Below are 19419 nucleotides of genomic sequence, written 5' to 3' on the forward strand. Positions count from 1 at the left end.
TGGGAAGGAATTCCTCCCTGTGAGGGTGGTGAGGGGCTGGAATAGAATTCCCAGAGAAGCTGTGGCTGCCCCTGGATCCCTGGAAGTGTCCAAGGCCAGGCTGGACAAGGCCTGGAGCAACCTGGGATAGTGGAAGCTGTCCCTGCCATAGCAGGGAGTTGGAAAAAGCTCTTTCAAGTCTCTTCCCACCCAAACCATTCCATGATTTCTTCAGTTTGCTCCTTCAGTCACATTATTTTTCTGAAGTACGGCTGCAACAAGAAACACACACAAAAGGCAACTCAAAGGCACTTAGCTGACCTAAATAATGGTAATTTCCTGGAAATTTCACTTAACTACTCGGGAATTTGCAATACTTGAAGCAATCAACACGCAGATAAAAGCTGAGGGTTTTCACTTCCCTGCCTGAGACATCTCGGAGAAGCACAGAAGAACCACAACACTGAAGATCTCAGCTCTCCTTTTGATTTTGTGCAGCTTCTAGAAAGAGGCACTTCCAGCCTGCAGGAACTGTGAAGCACTGGAGAGAATAAAACCAATCCCTTGCTTTCATTTAAAGTCCCACATCCTCAGAATGTGACATCCCACCCAAGAAAGGTGCACATGAACTTGAAAGCTCAGCGTCTCTCGCAGATCTGGATTCATGAAAAGGTAACATTTTGTTCAGAAAAGGAAGCTGAAGTGGGAATTTCACAGTGCAACAGCAGACAGGAGTAAAATATCTCTTTTATTATGCTTTTAAGCATTAGCCTCCGCTGTGCCTGCTTCTGCCAACACAAGATGTTTGACATGCCTCAAATATGAATACCTAAGAGATGTCAATATTGGTCTTGGATTCCTCTTAAAAAAAAAAATGAAAAGAAACAAACCAATTTTTGTAAAGTCTAAAGTCACAGCCATGGGATGAAGAAATACAGTTAGTAAGGAGGTATCACCTAAGGCAACCTATTGCTTTTGAACTTCTTTGCTCACCAAAAGGAAGCAGCCTCATTCTCTCTCCCCATAAACTTTAAAAAATGTGGGACTGCATTTTTAAATTATTTAATGGATTAAAAACACATCCCTATAAGCTGAGAAAGATGCAGTCAACTGTATTGGCACTGCTTCTCCTGCCACCCTGAGCCACCTCATGACCAGAGTTTGGAGAAATTTGCTGAAACAGTTTGGATTTCCCATTCTGCATTTCATATTAAAGCCAGGGCACGTTGGCAGAGGAAGGAATTTAGTACAATGACACCAATATTTGGGGGCAAAGACCAATCAGAGAAAATTTTGCCTGTGCTGTGACAGGCAAAAACTGCAAAAATAAGAGTTTTGAGGCTCCAGACAGGACTACAGAGAAAGCCTCTGACAGAGAAAGACAAAGAAACACTTTTATAGTCAACTCAAACAAGAAAAATTAGAAAAGGGACAATACTGCCATGGGAAGACGAATTATTATCAGCAAATTTAATGACAATATTAACGAGAACACAGATGGCCCTAAGAATATGGTCCATCCTGGAGAAGTGTCCCTCAGTTCCCACCCAGAGAGGTGACAGAAGGAAAAACAAGAGGTTAAATGACAGGGACAAGGACTGAACCAGGGGCTGAGCCTGTAATAATGAGTTAAACCAAGCCAGAGTGGAGCCAAACAGTCCAAGATGAGATCAGGAAATGGCATGAGGAACATCCTAAAAGAGAGCTGGGACCCTGATTTTGGAGCTGGAAGTTGAACAGTGGGATTGGGTCCAGGTGGGCTGAGGGAACAGGAATGGCACAGGCTGCCTGACAGTCCTAACCAGGGACATCCCAGGTCAATATTTCCATGTGGGCAAATCCTCCAAATGCACACTGGTGTTGTGAGCTCTGCTCCTGGAACACCAAACAGGAATAAAAAATACAACAGGAATACCAATGAAATCCTAAAAGAGAGGAGATGAAGTTGCTTCCCATCCTCCCCTGAGGGCAGCAATGCTCTCCATGGGATTAATCAGGATTCCATGGAGTGCCTGGCACACTCTGATCCCTCCACAAGAAGAAGGAGCCCTCACTGTGAAGGTCCTGCCAACAGGACACCATCAGTGACTAAAACACTTTATACTGTAAAAGATCTGAGAAATCTCTTTGTTTGAGCAGTTCTGGAGACACTTCAAGCTCTCTCTACACTGCATATTCCAGCATCAACCTGAGACACCTTAGCTCCAAAGGGAAGAAGCTTTGGGCTTCTGGTGAGGTCAAAAAAAGTTCTGGCTTAAAGAAAGAAATAAATAAATGAAGCCAGTGATTCTCTTTTCCCCCAAACCTCTCTGAAAACAACACAAGGCTGAAGAAGTGTTAAGAACCAACCCTCTGTTCATCCCTATCAGCACAGGTAACCAAAGGGGCCTCACAGGAGGCACAATCACGTTTCAATTTAATAATTTATGACAATTAAAATGCAGCAGTGTGATTCAAGTGGAAAGGATGATGCTCAAGGTAAAGTAGGCAAGGTCTAATGTTAAGAGGGGCTTTCACAGGGAGAAATTGTATTTAATTTGTGCTGGAGAGCAGTGGCAGGTCCTCCTCTCCTGCTCACACTTTTCCAACACCATCTGCTCGAGTTCAGCTCAGTGCAAGTCCTCCTCTCCTCGCAGGAACTGCAAGAGGAACAAGATTTAAAAGTCAATACCTACAGAAAGAACAGCAGTGTGAGATGAGGAAATTGCCTTAAATTTCATTTCTCCCAAGTACCTGCAGAAGCAGCAGCTTTCCCCTTCGCTCTCAAAGATCTCAGCGCTTGTTTTTGCTCTTTATCTCTGTTTATTGATTCTACAAGGAAAATCAGCAGCAGAGCTTTTGCCAGGAAGGATGAATTATGTGTGTAGATTCAAGAGGCTTAAAGCAGACTTGCCCTGAAATCTGAGAATCAAATTCTGAGAGAGATTTTTCTCAGCCTTTACTATATCCACAAGGAAGAAGCATTTTCCATAGGAAAACAGATCCATGAGCTTTGGTTTGGATCATCTTTAAAACCTTTACATTTCACAGAAGTGTTTTCATTGTAGATTTCAGAAAGAATAAAAAAAATTGACATTTCCTACAAGCACCCAGGGAGCTTTTCTTCTTTACTACTTTACTGTGCTAGGAAAAAACCCCACTGCTTGCTTTAAAATAAATTTCAAATTCCAACTGCTCTGCCAGACTCAAGGCATTTTATTTCACAGGGAAAGCAGATTTTCCTTGATGATGGGGTGGATTTGCTGTGCACAACACATGAGCCCACGGTCAGTGACACAAACACTTGGGGCTCAGCCTCCACAGAAATGAGGAATAAATCAAAGTCATTCAGAATCCCTTTGACAACAGCAAGAATTCCTGGGTCCTACCCCAGCTCAGCCTTCACTTAGCAAAAATGTCTCTATTTTGACTAAAAGGGTATTAATCCAAGTCAATTAGTCCAACCATACGAAACCTCTATTTGCAGAAGTGACCTTCTTCCCAATTACCTGAATTTTAACACTGGAAGTAAATTAAGACAAACCTCCAGGCAAATTTCATTCAGAGCAGGAACTACATTTCATAAACTTCAAACAATTGAACCTGAGAAGCTGAATTCTGATTAATTTGCCTGTCCATCCATATGCAGATGAGCCATGAACCTCCCAACACCCTCAGCCCAACTTTCTCCTCCCAGACCAAAGCATGATGCTGATTTCCCTGTCAATAATCATTTTTCCACCTCCCTGATGGATTTACTTCCAGAGCTGTGAATGTAGAGCTGTCTGGGGCTTCCAGATCCTGGGAATGGGAAGCATTACATGATGCTTAAGGCCATTAAACGTGTGTTGAGTGCTGGAGCCCAGAGCCAGCCGTCAAACGTCGAGATAAAAACCTCTAACAAAAGATTTCCAGAGGAGGCTTCTGTTGAAATGAAATAAAAATGGGAGGCTAGGGAGTTGGAAAATATTAAGGAATAACAAATCTGTTTTCCAAGTTCGTTTTATTGTGTTGACTCTGCTAAGTGAAAAGAGCTGCTTAAAGGGAGCGAATGGAATCAATCATAGCAGTTGAGGGAAAACACAGCACAGAGGTGGGGAGGGAATAACTCAGCAGGCTTGAGAAATGCCAGTTTGCTCAAAAAGGGAAAAGACCACTGGGGCAGGCAGGCAGCAAAGAGGGCTGAGAGTAGGAATGGATTTCCATCTGATTTTTAAAGCAAGGGATGGCTGAACAGCAGTTGAAGTTTCAGCTCTCACCAGTTAAATCCAGCTTACAACGAGACAAACGCAACAAGAGGGAGAGATGGGAAAAATCCCTCCTCTCAAGTGCTGTAATTAAGGAATATGTAAGGAAACAACTAATGACAAACTCGCCTGTTGATCACCTCTGCTCCAGGAACAGGAGAGCCCCAGAGTGAAGAGCAGCTAAAAAAGGAACGCAGGCTGATGGCTCCTGGTGGTTGGAGAGAGAGGAAATATCTGCCAACGATACACAAGGCTGTGCTTCAAATGACAGCATGACCATTTCACAGAGGTAGTTTTGAGCTTTTTCAGGTGACGAGGAGCTGCTGGAACATCTAAAAGTCCCTTAAGAGCAGGAGCAGGAGCCCCATTTCTCAGCCATAAAACCACAAGATGACACACGCTGGAGAAGCAGTTTGGTTCCTGGCCCAGGGGCACAGCTCAACAACCTCCCTGGATGCTCATCCCACTCCACTCCTCCGTAGCTGTGAGGGTTGTCAGGGCACAGAGCTGCACAGAACCAGAGCTCAGGGTTACAGGAACAAACTCTGCTCACACACTGGCTGGGTTTGCCTTCCTTTCCTCTTCCAGGTCTTTGAGCCACTTGTCTTCAGAGAAGCTGTGGCTGCCCCTGGATCCCTAGCAGTGTCCAAGGCCAGCTTGGACAGGGCTTGGAGCAGCCTGGGATAGTGGAAGGTGGGACTGGATGAGCTTTAAGGTCCTTTCCAACCCAAACCATTCCAGGTTTCTCTAATTCCCTCAACCCAGGGTTGCTAGACATGGACAATCAAGCTGCCCCAAGAGATACCTGCACTGCCACAGGCATCAGATGGGAGAGAAGAAGTGAAAACCCAATCCTTCCACAAAGCAAAACTGATTATCAAATACCAGGCAACATTTCCTGAGAGCTCTTCAGCCAAAAAGGTAACTAGAAAACCTCTCCCAGCTGAGAGCAGCCCTGGCAATGCCCCTCTTGGACACCACTTACTTCCCCAAGCACACAGCAGGAAAGGTGCTGCCCCAAGCTCAGATCTCAGCAGCTGCATAGAGAGCAAATGATGATTAAGGTGTTATTATTAATGGATTATTAAGATGAGCTCAGCTGGGCTCACCTCAGTTTTTAATCAAAGTTGTTGTTGAAGTAATCATTCAGATTCTCCATTCCCCCTCGAGCCCAAAGCACAGGGAGCAGTGGTGGAGCTCATCCCAGTCCTGCTGTGCTCCCCACCACATCCCAGGCTCTGCTGAGGAGGGAAGTGCATGCACCGTGGTCAGATTTATTATTTTTAAAACCATCTCTGACACACTTGGCAGAATTCAGAGTTCTCATCCGGGAAGATGAAAGTTGCTACGTTGGACGTGGGAGTCAAACATCTCTTCTCCCATAACGGAGTTCACGCTGACAAACAGGGACACAAATCTTTGGGGAAGTCACAACTCCCCTCACCCTCAGTGGGAAGCAGGGCTATCCATTTCAATTTGGAACATCAAACCCCTCAAGCCAAAAGCACCAGGCAGAGAACAACCACATTCTGCTGCGTGCTCTGCGATTTACGACCTGGAATTTCAAGAGGAGAAGGAGTTCTCGTGCTGCATTTGATTTTTCTGGCTCCAAAACCCCTGCCAACAACAACAGAATGTCACTAAGAACCATCTCCCTCCCCAGAGGAGGAGCACAGGGTGGGACAGAGCCCAGCTCCTTCTCCCACAGCACTGTTCCATGTGAAGGGCAAACAGGAGCAAGGGTTTAAGTGCTAAAGCAAACAGAGGCAGCTTTAACACACAGGTTGATGAAAGAGGCTCTACACAGCTGCTCTTGAAGTGATTTCTTTGTAGTTTTCATTCCCACAGATAATTATGAGCTTAGAGGTTCTAAGACTTCAAATGATAGTTTGTGCTTCCTTCGAGGATATAAAAAATAAATTTAAATATGCTTTTTAAGTCAAGATGAATGAATCCTCACAGAAATAACAGTAATGGCCACAGTTACCTGAGTGATAGACTTGGATGTGCTTCTGGTTTTGCAGAGAGGCTGAACTTCAACCTGGGTAGCACCTGTAACTATTTAATTTATAAATTGTTTGGGGTAATATTATTGCCTTGGAGACTACATAAGTACAAGCCTTCCTTTAAAACGAGATTTGAGAAATATTGATTTTTAAGAGGATTTCACAGAGCACTGTTAGTAATAAAAGTAGCATTAGGGAGAAAAAAGCTGGAAGTTTTAACTCCCCAAATGCTGCCAGTGGGAACTTAGGGGAACCTGAGTCCAGGGAATGAAGGAATTCATCCAATATTTCATATCCACCTTGAAATAAAAAATGACAGTGCATGGGCCAAGAGGCCTCTCTGGAGTGACTGGCTTTTAATAAATTATGGCAATGGTTTAAAAAGAGACACACAAAAAAAAACCCAAAAATATTTTAAGGAGAGACCAAAAAAAAAAAGACAGCTCTTTCTCTTTTTACTCCAAGGGCACAGACCAAAAAAGGGTCACAAGCAAGAGCAGAACATGAGACACAAGTAGTTTGGGGAGGAAAAGAACAGGTTTATTCTCCCCCCCAGTCTAGAGAATACACTATATTTTACACAGCAATTGCATGGGGAGAAGGAGTAGGGGGAAGAGAGTATCAAAATCCAAACAAGTCACAAGGCATCAACAATCCCTTGATGACAGCAGAGTAGTTTTTGTTGGCACAGCTCGCGACAGCTGGAGGAATAATTGCGATGCTGAGCGAGGATGCCGAGAATATTTCGCTTCAGAGTCTCGGATGAAAGATGTTATCCACAAGCACTTTGCAAATGTTAATTAAACCCACACAGCCCCCTTTGGCAGATCAAGAAGTATTTATCCGTATTTTGCAGGGAGGGGAAGGAATATCTCAGGCACTTTTAACTTCAGGTTAAAGCTGCTCTTTGTGCTTGGGAAGTGCCCCACAGATACACCATGAAAAACACAAATTAACCTTCCCGGTCCAGCAGCCTTCTGGAGAGCACAGCCAGGATGGAGCTGATTCCTCTTATTTCACTCTGACAGGAAAACCAAACTCTGAGATGACTATGGGCACTACGAATGAGCTTTAGAACAACACCAGCCCTTGGTGAGTTGTGAAGACAGAAAACAAAAACCAAACTGATTCAACTGTTCTTCCTTTGGTTTTCCCTTTCCAAGGTGACAGCCTTTCCTGGGCTTAAAATCATGGAATATCCTGAGTTGGGAGGGATTCATAAGGATCATTGATTCAACTCCTGGTCCTGTCCAGGACATTCCAACAATCCCACCCTGTGCATCCCTGAGAAAGTTGTCCAATCACTCCTGGAGCTCTGGGAATGTCACCATTCCCTGGGGAGCTGTTCAGTGCTCAATCACCCTCTGGGAGAAGAACCTTTTCCTAATTTCCAACCTAAATATTCCCTGGCACAGCTGCAGCCATTCCCTGGATCCTCCCCCTGGTCAGAGGGAGCAGAGATTGCAGCTTTCCCTCAGGAAGAAGCTGCAGCCCCTCTCTGAGTCTCTCCTCAATCCCCTCTCCTCCAGGCTGGACCAACCCAGGGACCTCAACCACTCCTCCTAGCTACTCCTGTCATTCCAAACTAGCTTCCTATTCCAGATACTGACATAAAACAACATTCTCCAACGGGATAACACAGTAATTGCATCAATTTGACCCAAAACACTGAGTTAAAGTAGGGAGAACCAGTGGAAATTAAAAGGAGCAGTGAAATCAGTACCAGAAAGGACAAAAGAGGAAGGAAGCATTTGGGGCTTCTACACTGGCAGGGCAGGAGTATCACTGTTTCCTGGAAAAAAAAGAGCTTTTCCTCAAAAGAAAACCACTCCATTATTTGCTGAATTGACATGGAACATTTGGTACTTAAGAGGAGAAGGGTCAGTTTGTTGGATCTATAGAAGAGTAGCTGAGAACATCTGCAAGGTCAGGAAGAAAATGCATAAACACACATGTGAACTGAAACCCCAAAATACACAGTGGTGGCCGATGCCTGTGATCTTACCATGAAAATAAGCATATTTGGAGTTCCTTCCTGTTAAAAAAAAAAACCCTCAAAACCCTGGAGCAGCTGATTTAGTACATATTTCAGCTGGAAATACATTTAATGGTGCAGTTGGAAAGGAAACCCAAGAGTAAGTGGAGCACTTTCCAAGGTTGCTGCAGATCTCCATCCAGCAGAGGGACTGCATCCCTCCTGGAGAGCTCCACACCCAAAGGCAGACACTGATTACACACACATGGTTTAGCAATGGTTTTATAGATCTGTAGTTTATATTCCACTTGTGTTTGCAGTGTAACCCACAGGGCACAGCACAGGCTTTGCCACCATCGAGTCAGGAGACTGTGCAGGGCTGCAAGCTGCATTCTGAGCTGAACAGCTTTTCCCACACTAATCCTGTGCCTCAGATGGCTTTTTTGGGAGCTTGCATGGTCCCAGCTGCTTTCCATAGAAGATGGAAGGTATGGCTTGCAAAACCAGGCTGATAAATGGCAGAGCACGAGGGAAACTCAGCTGTCACTGTCCCAAACAGGTGCCACCATCTCGTCTTTGCTAATTCGAAGCACAGGAAGCTCCCAGGAAAACCTGAAACCTCACCAGGGAAGCACAGGTTGTGCAATTCCAGCATGGCATGGGCTGTTGCAATCTGACCCAGCCAGGAGACAAACCTGGGGCAGAGCCAGAGATGTTTGCTGCTGCATTTAGTTACCTCCTCTGTGACCCTTTGCAGGCTCACTCCACCCAGCCCCTGCTCTTCCCATGCAGAAACAGCAGGGGAAGGTTCTTCCCCCAGAGGATCAGGCACTGGAACAGCTCCCCAGGGAATGGGGACATTCCCAAAGCTGCCAGAGCTCCTGCAGTGTTTGTTGAATGCTTTTGGGGATGCACAGGGTGGGATTGTTGGGGTGTCTGTGCAGAGCCAGGGGTTGAACTCAATGATCTTTCTGAGATCCTTCCAACCCACGACATTGTGTTTCTCTGATTCTTAGCCATCCAGCTCAGAGCTGCTTCTCCAGTGTGCTCACCTGTGGTACTACAGGCATTAAAATAACATTTTACTGTAGTTTTTAGTGATCAAGTCGAAGTATTTTTGTCTCATAACTCCATTTCTGCCCCTGGCTTCTGGTTATATTAAAACTGCACACAGTGAGGTAGATATTGAGACGTTATTAAAGGTGCTCTGCATCTGGAGCAATTCCCACAGAAACGGGTTTGCAGTCCACTTCATCTCGATGACAAGCTTGGAATTAGGGCAATTCCAGCTGAGAATTGCTCCTGTGTTTTAACACACACTGCAAAGCAAGGCAGCTGCACTGACCTTTCCTGGCTGCAGCTCTGGGGTTTTTCCCACAAACATTTGAAGGGTTTGGGATGATTCTGGATCTGCTGTCACTCTGCCACCTGAGCAATCCTGTCCTAAACTTTAAGGAGAGGTGTGAGGCTCAGCACTTGAGGCTGAGCACCTTGTTATTCCATGCTTTCTGATAAGAGATCCAGCACATTTTTGGCCTTCCCACACAAATCCATCCTTGTAGGGCTGCCAGCTCTTTATCATTTCCCTTTTTGCTTTTTTTTTTTTCCTTTTTGTAGTTTGTTTTAAACTCTGCCCAAGGTTACATCCAGCAAAGGCTGCTCCCTCCAAATACAGCACTAAACCCACTCTCACGTTAACATCTGGAAATCGCATTTAAATCCTCCTTGAAAGCTCATTTTTTGCAAAAGAAAGCGGCGAATTTTTGCCCCACATCCCTTTGGGGGTGAAGCATTTTGCAAAGGCCACCTTGCAGCTGTTGTCATGATTTTTCTAGAGATCAGTGCTCCCACCTGTGCTCAGCCTCTCCTGGGGGAGCAAACTCCAAGCACAGAACAAGCGTCACTGGGTAGCCTGGAATCTTGAAATTTGGTATAAACAAATAAAAAAATAAATAAAACTTCCTGCATCAAGTACAACCTGCTGGTGCAAAGAAAGAGCACAACAGCTGGTGAACTGTTTTTCCTTTTTTCCCTTTTTTTCCCCCACCCAAACTACTGTTTGGAATCTGCACATCTCTGACTAAAAGCTGTTTTCTAGCTCTCAGGCACTGCTTGCAGCCTTTTATAGTTTTCCTTTTGGGGATCAACACTGTCCTTAAAGGTTGGGGTTTTTTTCACCACCACGGCCTCATCTGTATTTCCTATTTCCAGAGCCACACATCATCTGTAATTTATATTTTCAGTAACCCCTCTGCTGGCCCTTCACCTCTGTTATCACCCTGCAGCTGCTCAGGGATGCCTGACAGGCCTCTTTTAGCAGCTCCCATGTCCAGCAAATGTTCCACACAAGCAGCAGACTATTCCACATTATCCTTCACTGGAAAGATCCCCGGGGAAGGAGTGTTTACTGCCAACGAGCCCCATTAAGTATCCAACAACATCCAGCAAAAAAAAACAGCAAAACGTTGGGGTTTTAATTATTTTCCAAGCTGGTTGTAGCACACAGAACACCACAGAGAACGACCTGCCCACAATTCTCTGCATTCTTTTGGGGGCTGTCAGCACATGCAGCTATTTCCAGGAGGAGTAACTTTACTCAGGATAACCAAACAGTAGGGAAACACTACTTTTTGCCCCACACATCACTCCCAACAGGGAGAGAGCAGAATGACTGGAAATACCTTTCAGACAGTGACACACTGCTGGCACGAGAGGTTTCATTTAGTGGTTTTGCACTGTTGATCTCATGGCCTGTTGCTGCTGAAAAGAGGAATCTCCTCCCCACCTTCCAAGCTTGGATCCACAGCGAGCTGAATCAGGGATTCAGGCTGGAAGAAAACTGAGTGCAGAGGGAAGGAGATGGATCTGTATCAGCACAAAAAGATCAGTTGGGAGCACAAGGCTGGGAGCAAAACCTTCCCTGGCAGCACCAGCTTGACATGAGATCAGTTCAGCTACAATGCCCAGCCACACTCTAAATTTAGAGAGCTTTCTAACTCTAAAGCTGTGTCCCACGTCCATTATTCCTCTCCAACACAAGAATGAGCCATGCTATTATAAATGCTTTTGTACCAGCCTTGTGCTCTCCACCCTACAGGAGCACACATCAATTGGGGATAAAGTGGTTCAACTTTGGAATGTAGACAAAAAACTGAGACAACGCTAATGGTGGTGAAAGACAGGTTGCCTGGGGAGGGAAATGATCAGAGATTTAAGAGGAAAGGGGGGGGAAAAAACCCTACAGATAATTTACCTGTGCTTGGGTCACTGCTCATTAGTGCTCTGAAGAGAATCACTTCACAAGTTATAAATTAGGCTGCTCTTGGCTTACTCCCTTATTATCCAGCTCAGGCAGCAGCCAGGAGCCTTTCACACACACCGGATAATGGGAACACTTACCCTGAATAAAATGAACAGAGGCAAAGGAAAAACAAGAGCTTTCATTTGAGCAGGAAAAACCATCAGGAGACCCAGCAGTGGTGTTGCGTTTCACCAGTCACTCCTCTGTCACTCTGCATTTCCACCTTCTCCAGAGACGGGAAAACCTCCCCGAAAACAAATTTGGGCTGTGCAGGAGATGTGGTTGTTTTCTCCTGTTGATATTTCCATCTACCCCCTGTTGATTTGGGATTTCCAACAGACTTTTTAAAAGCTTTCCCATTTAGGCTGAGCTCCACTCTAAGTTTCTGGAGAGACTGTTCAAGGCAGACATCTAAAAACTTTTAATTTTGGTTATTAGGCAAAGCTCACTGTTCAACAGCAAGTAGTCAATTCTGTCTCCTTTTTTTTTTTCCTTTTGTAATCGTGGCTTGAAAAAAATGCAGCTGTAAAACACTTATTTAAATATTCATGATTTTTTTACTGTATAGAAATAAAATCCAGCAGACAGTAATATACCAGTGATACCTATCAGAGCTAAAAGATCCCTTTTCCCACACACCTTTTAATCTCTTGCTTACATCGCTGATAAAATCAACTCATTATTAAAAAGTGCTTTGGTCCAAAGGTTAAAGGTTAACAAAACCCCCAACTTGCTGACAGAGAACAACAAAACCCAACTTTGACCAGAAAGGCTGAAACAGCCAATTCAGCCCAAAAATTTTGGCAATTTTCCCTCCTTTTCGTGCTGAAGGTCCGAAAGGATGAGCTGTGCAGCTGCAGCCCCACCAGCAGCAGCAGCCTGACACTTGGCCTTGCTCTTAGGATTCCATCTCAGAGGCAAAAGCACATGGAAACAAAGACACACTTGGCCGGTGAACCCAAGAGGATCTGTATAAATTAGCTCCCTGGAGACCTGAGAAAGGCTCCCCTCCCCTCCTCAAACATCGGCTCTGTGATGCCTCACGGTGAGCACTGCAGGCAGAATTAAAAGGACTCTAAATCTGTCCACGGGAAAGGCAGCAGCTGGATCAGCAGGATGAAGCAGAATCCAGGCAGCACCACACAGGAGATGGGAGAGAAGAAGTTTATCTTCCTTTCCTTTTTCCTTTCCTCTCCTCTCCCACTGCAATCCCCTTCCACCCTCCCGCCTTAAATCTCTCTAAAAATGCTTTTACTGCCCACTTCCAAAATCTTCTCCCTCTCTTTTCAATGGTATAAATACTAAGACAAAAAACAGTAATCTGACTCTTCATGGATTACTAACAAATATTCAAATATTCCCCAGGGAATGGTGACATTCCTGAGGCTGCCAGAGGTCCAGGAGTGTTTGGACAACACTCTCAGGATGCACAGGGTGGGACTGTTGGGGTGTCTGGTTGATGGTCCTTGTAAGTCCTTTCCAACTCAGGATATTTTTGAATTCCAGGTTTTTCTGCAGCACTGTCTAAGCAGGTCCAAACTAACCTGCTCTCAGAGGCAAAAGTTAAACCTGCTCCACCCAGGAGCCTCCCCAGTGGGGTAAAGCTTCCCCCTTGCTCATTACTCTGCACCAAAAATTCCTCTTCTAAAATCTTATCATCATCTTCACAGCAAGATGCCCGTGACTTCCACATCAGCCTTTCTGCTGCCTGTGGGAGGCACAGATCTTGGCTTGCTTTTAGCTCCTGAGTCACTTGGGAGCTGGGAACAGAAGAAATAATATCCTTCAGTCATCAGCATCACCAGCTAAAAACACCCAGAGAGCAGCAGGTCTGAGAGGCAGCGAGTGCAGGAAGCACGTGACAAAAACACCTCCAGCAGTGCAAAATTTAATCACCTTGTTATTAATTCTGAACAAACAACACTGATTCCCCACTCTTCCTTTGATTTGCAACAGGAGGAGGAAGAAAAGAAGTTGTTTGAACAGGAACAGCTGTTACATCAATGCTGGTATAATGGAGTCTCCAGCATCCTGTTCTCGGGAGAGCCATTGCTGTTTGAGGAACAGCTCTGCCTTTTCAAGAGGACTTCAGAACCTCAAACACCAACCTTCAGCCAGATTTTCTTCCTCATCAGAAGCCAATTATCCTGCTGAGTGATGACAGAACAATTCACAGAGTAAATCCTTTTCACATCAGGGCCTTCTGCGATCGAGTTGCACTGGGAACTTCCTTACTCAGAGAAAAGCAAGGAGGATTTCACTTGTGCTTCCCACAATTATTCCCAAGGGCCTCCCTCTGAACCCTGAGTGTAGAAAAAGCTTCACCTGACAACGTGAGCTAATGCACTTTTATCCACAGCAGAATTCCCCAAGTTTTTATCAAGTCTGAGGAGATCTAGAAAGCATTTACACCCAGCTGTCTCTAGAGTTTACTCACTTGTGCTGTTGGCATTGTTTCCCACTTCCCAATCATTGCCACATTAATGCAAACTTCCTGGAGAGTCCTGTTAATATATTTTTAACTGCTTTCAAATAGCTTAATTATGTTAAATAATTATTGCAACATTTTTGTGTCACAAAGAAGTTTCCATCTGTTCTCAGGTTTTGTACTTTGCAGGGTTCTTGTCCCTTCCCAGGTGTCCAAGGTCAGATTCACTTAAATCAGTTCCAGAGAGATCTCTCAGTATCTGCTGCTGGATAAATGAAGCCAGAAGTTCACAGAATGGTTTGGGTTGGAAAGGACCTTAAAGCTCATCCCACTCCAAAGCTGAGCTTTGTTATTTAATAGTGAAAAAACCAGCAGGACCAAGAGAAGAATCAGGGAATCATTAAGGTTAGGAAAAAACCTCTAAAATCACTGAGTCCAACATCAAACCAGCACCACCACCATGTTCACCACTCAACCATGTCTCTGAGTGCCACATCCACACATTTCTGAACACTTCCAGGGGTGGTGATTCCACCTTGGGCAGCCCATTTCAATGCTTCACAACCCTTTCCCTGAAGGAATTTTTCCTAATATCCAACCTCAACCTCCCCTGGCACAACTTGAGGCCATTTCCTCTCATCCTTGCTCCCTTGGAGAAGGCTTGACCTCCACCTCCCTACAACCTCCTGTCAGGGAGCTCTGTGGAGCAAGAAGAGGGATGGAGACACCACGGAGAATCTCACATCAACCTGATGGTTTTCACCTCACTTGATCTCTTTCCCTCTAATCCCCCGAGTGACCCAAGAACTGTGAGCAGAAAAGAAATAAACACACAAACAGTGACTTATTCTCCCCAAACCCCAAGCAGTTCCTGGCGGGAAGGGAGGAGAACAGAACCCAAGCTGACATTCCAGGAGCACTGCAGCACATACTGCTGGCTTTGTGATGAGCCACAAAGGCTGCCTGTTCCAGTTCCCCCATTACACATTGTCCCACACAGCCTCTGCTCCCAGTTTCAATGGCTGCATTAAATGGAAAAGTCCCCTGGGTGATGGCATGAGCTGGATTCTCTGAGTTCCACTTCCCCAGCGTGGCTGGATCCCAGCAGGGATCCCACTGAGGTCTCCAAGCCTTCCCTCATTTCAGGCTAACTCAGGAGGTTTCCCCTCCATGGAGTCTCTCATCACAAGAGATCCACCTGGGCACAGCAAAATTCCACCACACAACCCAGCATTTTGCAGGCCCTTTCCACACTGGCTGGATTATTCAGCCAATGTACTAAAAAAAAGAGTGAAATATAAATAAATAGGTGCAGTGTTCCAGTGCTGTCCAGGAAGAGCTGATCCCTCATTCAGGGAGATCAATGTCTGGTGCATTTACACCCTCTAAGGCCAAAAATAACGCTGGAACCACCAGGAGAAACAGCCAATTTAGCTGTTCTTCTCCCAAGCAGATTAAAAATTACTCTCAATTTACTATCTTGCTAAACTACAGCTGAAATTGTTGTAGTAGGCTGGCTGTGGGCTGGCTGTGTGTGCAAATTCACATACACAAGAGTAAAAAGAAGAATGAGAACCATAAATACAAAAATTTGCAGTTATATATATATAAAACTCAGGCCTGGGTGAGGCAGGGTGATACAGCTTGGAAGGCCAGGTGAGGCTTTGGGGAGCTGAGGTTTTATTGCTGGATAAATCTGAGCAATGAACTGATTGTGCTGCTTTGGGAGAAAACTGCTACAAGGATTTGGTCCTTAGGCTTCCCTGTGCAGAACAGAAGATTCTGGGAGTTTTTTGGGGTTACAGGCAGGAAGGAAGCACTGGGGAAGGCAGCAGAGAGGAAAGAAGAAAAGCACAGTGGTGGAAATAGCACTGGAGGCGTGGGAGATAAACCTCAACACTGGGAAAAACGGCTCGGGATGATCCGTGGAGCTGTGATTCAGCGCTGAGGAAAACATCCAAGTGTTCCTGGGCTGAGCAGAGGCCCAAGTTTCCCAGGCTGCCCACAGGGCAGGGCTTTAATCGCCCCTGTGGGAGCCCTGACTCACCTCAGGGCAGCACAAAAGCCACAGATGTGAGTCAGGGCAGATAGACAAAACCACAGCCTTGTCACAGCCCTAGGCATGTCAGCCCTTCACTGCAGCCCGGCGTTAACACTTTGATCGCAGCATATTCCACTCCTAATTTTTCGAAGCCACAGCACTAATAAAATAAATATCACTTATGCAAAGCAGAGGGGATGGAGAGCCAGGCGTTGCCCGTGCAGAAGCAGTACCTGTTTGATGACACTCATTTATATCTAATTAAGACTAATTCTCTCTTTTAATATCATTTCTTAACCCATGGAGAGGGGGAGAAGGTTTAACACCCAAAGTGGTTCTTGTCCTCACTTAGAAGATGCAGCAGACACCAGCAGTTAGTTTAGTGTCACAAAATTGCTGCAGGATACAAAGATACATCCCATATCCTGGTTGACAGCTTCAGCACAAAGCCACACCACTCTGCCAGGAGTCCTTGTTAACAATGAATTGTTCTAGTGACTCAGTGCACTGGAATGCTATCAGGTTTACTCATCGATTTTCTGATAGAGTTTCTAGATTAGACACATAAACCTCTGCTTAAAAAAAAAATTAAAAAAAAAAAAAAAGAAAAAGGCTATGGCTTATTGTTACATGGAGCATCGAAATTCCTGGTTTCTTTTCCATGGTTTCACATACAGAGAACTGCAGCAAAAGGACAGGATCTCAGAAATGACCAAAAGTTAGAATATAGTGAATGTAGTGAAGATGGTCAAAGACATGAAGCATCTCTATCAGGACCATTGAATCGATTAGGACATTTTAGTCTGGAAAAGAGGCCTCTGACAGGGTACACAGTAGGGATTTACAGAATTTTACCAGTGTGGAATTGGCAAACATGTAAATGACAATTCCCCAAACAGGAGTTTATCACAGTAAACAAGCTGGCAGCAGGGGCAGCTCCCAAAAGGAAGTTCATCACACAGAGTTAAACTTTGAAATACCAAGACAGAGGCTGAAAGCACCCAGAGGTTCAACCAAGAGCTGAATAAACTGATGGGAGATGAAGGACATTCCTACTGGCTGTGGCTGGAGACAGGACAGACCTGTGGCCTCCCACAGCTCAGGTGTTTGTTCAGAGTTTTTAAGAAGCAGACAAAACTCTACAGCATCTTCTGAGGATGCAAGAAGCAGAATTCCTCCCCCTCACTTCCCAGAGCTCCTCAGGAGGGCAGCAGGAGGTCCAGGCAGCACAAATCCCCCCTGCCATCCCAAACTGCTCTGCCTCAGCCCTTCTCCACTGCAGCTGTGAGCAAAGAGCACAGAGCCTGTGTGGAGCACAGGAAGCATCAGCCCCACGCTAGTTTGCACATGGATGATGCCACATCCTCACAGGAAGGGACCTGCCACACCAACTCCTGCAGAACTTGGCTTTGCTGCCGAGCCAGGAAGCCTCAGGAGATGTTTGAAGATGAGTCTCCCAAAAATATTTTTAGATTCTAGGCCCAACCCAGTTATTTAGATATTTGGCGTCATGGGGAGAGTCTTGCATAAGCATGGCTTGTTAAGGAGTCCCTTGAAACAGGTTATTTTCCTATTTGTTCTATGGTAATCACAGACTCTTTTTCCAGCATCTTCTGTATTCCAGCTCCCTGCCAAGAGCAGCCTTTCCCTCAGCTATCTCCTACTGACCTAAATCCATACTTCTTCCTTTAATCACAGTCTTCCACCCTAAAAAGGACTCCAAACCTGCCATCCTTGTCTCCTGCATTCATTCCTCCAGCCACCAGGCCCACAAAGCCAGGAGAGCTGCTGAAGGTCAACGCTGAGCCTGCTGCACACCACACCAGTGCAATAAATGTTGCACAGGCCAAATGATGTCCTGGGGGAAGCCTGAGCAGCCCTTGGCCTCAGACTGCACAGCTGTCAGCCTGAGACTTCCTACATTCTGCTAAAGATATGCAGAAAGAAGGAGAATTCGATGGTATTGACTGAGTGCAGCTCCTTGAGTCAGCAGATCTGGCTCAGAGCACAGCCTGGGATTAGAGCTGTCGATGAGGACTTTGGCACGATGGCACTGCTGGTCAATAACAGCACCATCTGTCCTTCATGTGACCTCAATGCTGCTCCCAGTTTTGGTAGTCACTGTTGAATTTCTCACAGTTCCAGCTGAGGAGAGTCCCTGCTGGGCTTGGCAAGGCACAAAAATGGGGTGGAAAGATTTCCTGGGTCCAGAAGTACAAGAAATGCTGTAATATATGGGAATGGACATCTGAGCCCAGGACACTCTGCATGGACTGGTTGGATACAGGAGAAATGAGGAAACCACAAATAAGTTTGCCTCTCTTCCCTTCTTTCCCAGAAGCACAGGAATTCTCTGCCCTTCTCTCTGATATATTCACACCAACCTGATGACACAACCCAGTCTGTAAACTTATTATTGCATCTCTGACTTTTGTTAACAAACACCTTCAGTATCAAAATTCATCATCCCGTGTTATCCTTAGGGAATCACCTCCTAGGGCTGTCACAATAAACTGAATTGCTGCAGCTCCCACACTCACCTGAATTTTACACCCAGTAGCAGAGCATCCTCCTGGTTTTCAGACACCTGTATCAGGCAATTACCTATCTCAGTCTGGCTACACCACTGCACCACATGGGCCAAGACATTCCAATTAATCAGAATTTACTAGCTTGAGTATTTCCTCCCTCACAGTAACAAGTTCTAAGATGTTTGCAGACACCTCATAAAGCACAGCCTCGTTATTACAGCCCATTAACACGCATGCAAGATCTTTTAATGTGTAAAGATTCCCCATGAAATAAGGATTTTCTCCTCCCCATCCTTACCATGAACTGGACAACACTTTTTAGTGGTTTTTCCCTGCTCTTTGCCGCCCACCAGCCAAGCCAAGCCTCATTTGGCTGATTTCACAGCATGCCTTTATGAGTAACCCCAGCATGTGCCATGGCAGGTCCCTCATCCACCCTCCTCACTCAGTTCCAACACCTCCAACGAGGCTGGAAAAGCACTGAGGAACATTTCCACTGCTGACCCTGCAGCCTCCTGTGCTCTGCAGCACAGCAATCCTCAGGTGACACCTTTGGTGTTGATTCCCCACAGCCCTGAGCAGGTTCCAGATGGAACTGCAGCAGTTCTGTGCTGAGGACACAATTTACCACTTCAGATAAAAGGAGCTGGAGCACACTTCTCCCAAAACAAGAGTTAAGCCAAGGAAGCTTGTACTTTTAGGAAAACACTGTCCAAGCAGGCAGACTTAATGCTGTGTCCCAGTGGAGGCAATTTGAGGACAACATCAGGCACTGCAGAAAGCTTTATTCTTGAAATATGAAAGTACTCACTGTACAGGGTGATCAACTGGCAAACTGGAATCTGTCCCTCTTCTGCAGTCAGCTCTCTACTCATCTGTCTGGAGCCTATTAGAGAGGGAAAAGAGCTGTAAATATAGATAAAGTGACCCAA

General features: G+C 45.5%; 1 protein-coding gene across 6 annotated transcripts in view; it reads right to left on the reverse strand.

Moving 5' to 3' along the window:
* EXTL3 (exostosin like glycosyltransferase 3) overlaps positions 1-19419 on the reverse strand; it is a 127611-nt gene that overhangs the window by 68082 nt on the left and 40110 nt on the right. For all 6 annotated transcript variants that reach the window (XM_085057177.1, XM_085057178.1, XM_085057174.1 and 3 more), the window contains exon 2: positions 19299-19373. The gene's annotated coding sequence lies outside the window, so the exon portion shown is untranslated. The remainder of the gene's footprint in view (positions 1-19298; positions 19374-19419) is intronic.

Source organism: Lichenostomus cassidix, chromosome 3, assembly GCF_008360975.1.
Source record: "Lichenostomus cassidix isolate B80296 chromosome 3, HeHo_3.0, whole genome shotgun sequence".
Lineage (NCBI taxonomy): Eukaryota > Metazoa > Chordata > Aves > Passeriformes > Meliphagidae > Lichenostomus > Lichenostomus cassidix.